The 6000-nt window shown below is 38.3% G+C and overlaps 1 protein-coding gene across 2 annotated transcripts in view; it reads right to left on the minus strand.

Annotated features, from left to right (window-relative positions):
- Positions 1-5176: 5176 nt before the first annotated feature.
- The window catches only part of sh2b2 (SH2B adaptor protein 2), an 18668-nt gene continuing 17844 nt past the window's right edge, over positions 5177-6000 (minus strand). For both annotated transcript variants that reach the window (XM_076981439.1, XM_076981438.1), the window contains one exon: positions 5177-6000. This exon is cut by the window's right edge and continues 1219 nt beyond it. The gene's annotated coding sequence lies outside the window, so the exon portion shown is untranslated.

Below are 6000 nucleotides of genomic sequence, written 5' to 3' on the forward strand. Positions count from 1 at the left end.
AAACTCGTGAGAAATCACATCACCTCAGCTGGCAATAAAGTCATGTTTCATTTTACAGCACGTTTATGTCGAATGTGTCTTCGAGTTTTTTTATTTATTTATCTAGGTGTGCATTTATATATGCATGCAGCTTAAATTTGCCTTAATCAAATCAAATCAAATCAAATATATTTGTATAGCGCTTTTCACATTCGATTTTAATTTTTAATTCAATTTTAATTTTTTTTCAATTTCAGTTTTAATTCAAAACATTTTACTTTCAATAATGTCTGAATAATCAGCGTGTCATTTCCATTCTTCCCTAATATAATAATGTTGTCCGTCCTCCACCACCCCGATAACAACACCCACAGAGACGACGCCACCCGGACGGCGTGGGGGCTGGGCGGGGCTGAGGGAGAAATACGACGCTGCTCTTTTCCAGCTGTTGGAAGTAGTAGAATATGCCAATACGATTAGATATGAAACAAATAATATATTATTAGATTAGATAATATATTATTTACGCCAATTCAAAACCCAACGCCGTTTTTTTCGAGATACCCGTCGCTGCAGAAGCAAAAATCCAGGGGGCGGAGCTGATCTAGAGCTAACTCCTCCCACCGTGGTGTTTTCATTGGTCTGAAGTAATTGCACTACGCAGAGTTGTATCAGATCAGCCATTCAAATCACTGTTGCCGTCCTAAATTGCTATTCTTATTTACTCACATTCCGTTCATTTGTGAACAATCACGAATGTGAAAGTAAGTTCATAATAAACCAATTTTCATCTTGCTAATGCTAGTATCTAGTTTCCTTTGGTGATTATACAAAATCTGACTGTTAAGTTTATCTAATCTAGATGTTTAAGTAAGTGACGGTAAAAACTGATGTTAGAAGACGAGCGGTTAGCTAAACAGAATACAGATGTATTAAATACTTATGTATGTTGTGTTCTACATATTGGACATAAACTGTTAAATTAATTAGTGTTTGCTGTAGTTACTTATAATGTTTAATGGTTGTGCTGTTCTGTACCGCATGGACACTTCGAGGGGGATTGTTATTCAGTAGTGCGTGCATGTAACGGCCATGATCCTCATTAACCAGTTCACTGAAAAACTTCACAACTATAATGCTATTTATATTTTTCCATCCATTTATAGATGCATATCACTACATGTTGTAGTAAATACCACTGTCCATTCTGCACACCTGAAGTGTACCGTCCTAACGAAAAAAGTATTTTTTATTAAAGGTAAAAAAAATTTAATAGTACATATTGATCATTATTCCTGTCCACTTTTACGTTTTCTTGTAAACTTAAAAAAAAACGTGTATTGTGTTATTTAGATAACATTTAAAGAACATTTTGATCTTGAAACGGTAAAAGGGTAATTCCAGGATTTTGGTACATTTCCTGTCCCACCACTTAAATTTCAAATGTACATATCCAAAATATCTAAATGACTATTTTTTTAAACATTGTACTTGTTATAAGACAAACTGTAAAATTTGGTGGAAAAATAAGCGCCTTAGATATTATTCAAAAGACCGAATACCTTTGAACCACCTCAAAAAATGGCCATTTTCTCTTGTCCCACACATTGGGTGACCAACTCCTTTGCCAAATTTAACAATTAAAATAAGCTCTAAATAAATTACTTCCTCTTGTATATTGTTGAAATGCATCTCCTTTACTTATGAAAACAACTTATTTGGTCTACATTGTATTGCATGTCACAGTTTTTACACTATTAAGTTGTATCCCACAACAGGCGCGCAACCCTGTTACCATAAGGAATTTTATCTGGCAGAGAAAGGGTTAAAAATATTTGTGTACTAGCACAAAGGAATTTGCATCACAAGGACATTTCCTGCCCACATGGCAAGAAAAATGGTAAGTGCTCTAACAATTTTCAAGGTTTTTTTCCAAATATGTTTGTCCAAGTTGTGTGTGTCACTCAGTGAATGCAACCCTGTTCCTCATATTGTAAGACTAATATTGAGTAGAGTCTAAATTTACTTTATATACTTATATAACCATATTTGTCCTTGATCTTGTATACATAGCTAAATTTTACAGTGAGCATCTGTTCCTGGGGTAGACCACAACTTAGCCTAAATTTGCAACCCTGTTAGTCGCAACCCTGTTACTGCATACCAATTTACTGCACACCAATCTAATAAAGAAAAAACTTCTTCCATATCTGAGATTGACGAATCAAACTTTTTGATAGTTTATAACCTGTAGATTATAAATATATGATTTAAAATGATCAAATTGAAGATCAAATTTTCAGAAGTTACCACCCCTGAAATGTACCAAAATCCTGGAATGACCCACAAGTCTTAAGGGTGAATTTGTTGGATTTATATTTCTTGGTCGTAAAACATAAGCGACACGTAGGAGGAGTTGGATTAGATGCAGCTCCGCCCCCTGGACCGACCAAAAGAAACTATGGACGGTGGGAGGAGTTGGATCTAGATCTAGCTCCACCCCCTGGACTTTTGATTCTGCAGCGACGGGTACTTGATTTTCCGCTGCTCCCTCTCACAGATCTCGTTACATTAACCCAAAAGCGGTATAAAAGCCCAAAAGTGCACTACACTTTAGTAATTTTGCATATATAAATGCACACCTAGATAAATAAATGAAAAAAACTTGAAGACACATTCGACATAAACGTGCTGTAAAATGACACACACAACCAGACACATACGGGATTGGGCCAGTACAATCACCTCCCTCTACTTGTTAAACTTGTGTTTTAATCACAGACTGATTAGTGGGGTCACCTAGACAACTCCACAGTTTAAAATCATTATGGGCCGTTATCCTGTGTTGCACTGGAGATTCATTCGTTTGTAAAGAAAAGAACCTAATAAATGTGCTTTTTTATTTTACAAATAACATGCCACCTACATGAACAACAAGTGCTTAAAGTGCTGTGTTTTAAGGGCTGTACCTGCAAAACACACACACACACAAAAGATCTGTTGGGTCAGAGTGAATAATGTGGCAGCTCTTACTACCCAGTAAATTAAAAAGTGCCACAGTATGACTGAGAGTTTACCGCAGGTACATTACACCAACGTTCCTGCTGTATGTAGTGTTCAGGGCTGCATGCCGTGTGCTTCTCTGCTTGTGTACATCTGCCCCCGACTTGTTCAGTACAGTAGTGACTCTCCAGTGGCTCACAAACTGTATCTGATGTCTGTGTGCATTGTGTCTTTACTCTTACACCAGATCCTGGGGAAACACACACACACACACACACACACACACAGTGGCGCAAAAAGGGGGCATGCAGCGTATGCGACGCATAGGGGCGCTGCACTAGAGGGAGCGCCAAATCGATGAGATATAATACTTAATTTGTGTCCATCTTACGTTCGCCTCCCCCCCCCCCCCCCCCCCATAACAACTTTCGTTCGGGGGGCACCGATAGTATGTTTGCATACACCTCAGAAAGTAAGTAATTGCACCTCTGCACACACACACAACATTGCTCACATAAAACACCATAACACAGTCTGACTCCATTATCAGTGTGTGATGTTCATACATGCAGCTCTAATCCTGTAATTTGGCTTGTTGAGGCAGCTCTAGTGACTGTGTTGTAGTTTAACTCAGTACATGGCCCTCCTCTATCTAGCCAATCACTGCACAGCATGAATACTACCTGGCCAATCACAGTTGTAAGAAGTGACTGATTATTCTCGCAGTGATTGTGGAGCTAAAAAGGTTTGAATTTTGTTAAACTCATATCCAGTATTTTTGTTCAGAAGCTCACCTTTTTAGATTATTTTAAAGCAGCTACATTGACATTGTAAAATAGTCAGTCAAACTCATTTTTGCGCCTTCATGTGACAGCTCTGCTTTTTTTGGGGGGATGTGTGGACACACAAATCCTATGTTGTCAAACCAAATTTGAGTCACTTTTGTTTGTGCTCTAGATCCAGCCAACACGGGCTTGAAATCATTGAGCACAGTGTACAAAAGTGCGCAGCCTGGAGGTTTCTGGTAGCCAAAAACGAATGAAACAAAGTATCCCGTGATGGTAAGGCCCAATGTGGAGATTACAATTGCGCATTGTACTAGAAAAAACGGTTAGATGCCACCACAACCAAGGTGACATCTAACCGTGTGTTGCAGGTCACTGGGAGCTCATACCTTCAATTCCATTCCATTCCAGTCCTTCCGAAGGGAGCACACAGCCAGCGCTTCCCTGCAACACAGTTGAAGGAAGGCCATTTATACATTATATTTAGGAAACAGAATAGTTCTATATTACATATATATTTTAGTTCTACATTAACTGTTCAAACATTATTCCATTTTTTCCCTGTGCAAAATAAGATTTCGGTACCACAATGCATTACTATTTTGCATACTGAGGCTACTAAACCAATCAGCTTGAAGTCGGCATATTATGCCCTCTGACGTTTCTAGGAAGTAAACAGGAAACTAACGAGCTAACTGTGATGTTTCAAATGACAGCAAAATTGACCAATCATATCTTCCGTCTTAATGGGCGGGCTTAACTGTATCCCGCTGTGGCAACGCTAGCTGTCGTTAGCGTACCACCGCTAGCCGCTCCCGAGGAACACGGAGCTGTGAACCTTATTTTGTTGGAACCTTATTTTTGCTTAAGAAGTTAACTAGTACATATATTATTGGTTTATTGCGTTTTTAAAGCTGTAATGTCGTCTCAATTTTTATTATTTATTATTCTTTAATTGCAGTTAATTAGGAGAGGAAACTAATTTTTTTCCGGGGGGGGGTGTGAGCGGGCCCAGGTATAATGGTCACGGTTCGCTACTGCTGTCATGTGGAGGTTTCTTACACAAACATATTTAATTTGCCGATGTCGGGGGAAAATTCATATTTAGTCTCTCTATAATCATATTCATTAGTGATGGGTAGATGAAGAAAAAACGTGCCAGATTGTCATTAATGTAATGGACACTAGATGGAGCCACTGACAGGAGAAGGAAAACATGCTACCGTATCCAAGCAAAATGTTTGCGTCATGTCTGTAGTATGTGTATTAATATTACAGTGAACACAGTGTGCAAATAAGCTTTGATTTACACATTATCTGGTAGTTAAGATACTCAATATGTGATATTCAGGCTGATGCCACGTGTAATGTATTCTTAATAAAAACAAACGAATGTCATTTGTAAACAGGGTCTTCACTGGTTTATTCACAGAAATATAAAGTAGTATGCCAAATACATCACTTTGTACAAAATTGCACAGACTCTTTAAAACTTAGCCAAACAGCAAAAATCAGCAAAACCGCTTACAAAAAGAAGGAGGAAAACAGAACAAAACAGTTATGGGCGCAAACAAACGATCAAAAATCATGGAAATGTATTTTATCTAAAGTTTGTTGTGATAATACACAAATAAAAACTCTGTAAGAAAATGATTTTTACAATGGCTGAGAAATAAATAGGTTAAAAAATACAGTTTAGATTGGCACATGTACCACTATGACTCTCTGCTTTCATCTCCTAGTTTAGCACTACTTCAAAACCTGTGTGTGTGTGTGTGTGTGTGTGTGTGTGTGTGTGTGTGTGTGTGTGTGTGAGAGAGAGAGAGAGTGTGTGTGTGTGTGAGAGAGAGAGAGAGAGAGAGAGAGAGTTGGGGGGCAGAATTTATTTGGAGGCAATCCCTGTAATTGATGTTGCTAAACTGTTGTAATAAGGAAAATCTTGTTCAAAATCTCACACAAAAAGCTCAATTTTCAATTTTATCCATGTAGCTCAAACTGGCTAACAACTAACAATCAGTGGTCAAAAACCAAAACTCAATAATAGACAAAAAGTTGCCCGTGCAGCGCTAGCACCGCTAACACCGCTAGCACCGCTACGTGGGCCTTTACAAGTTGAGGTTAAGTTGAACTAATACATCACCTGCTACTGTGCACTGCTCAGCAATGACTAGACTCACAGGCTGCACTGAGTAACAGATGAGCAGTTAGTTCTTCTAAGGGTTTAAAGGCAAAG

The sequence above is a fragment of the Brachyhypopomus gauderio genome, chromosome 19, assembly GCF_052324685.1.
Source record: "Brachyhypopomus gauderio isolate BG-103 chromosome 19, BGAUD_0.2, whole genome shotgun sequence".
Classification (NCBI taxonomy): Eukaryota; Metazoa; Chordata; class Actinopteri; order Gymnotiformes; family Hypopomidae; genus Brachyhypopomus; species Brachyhypopomus gauderio.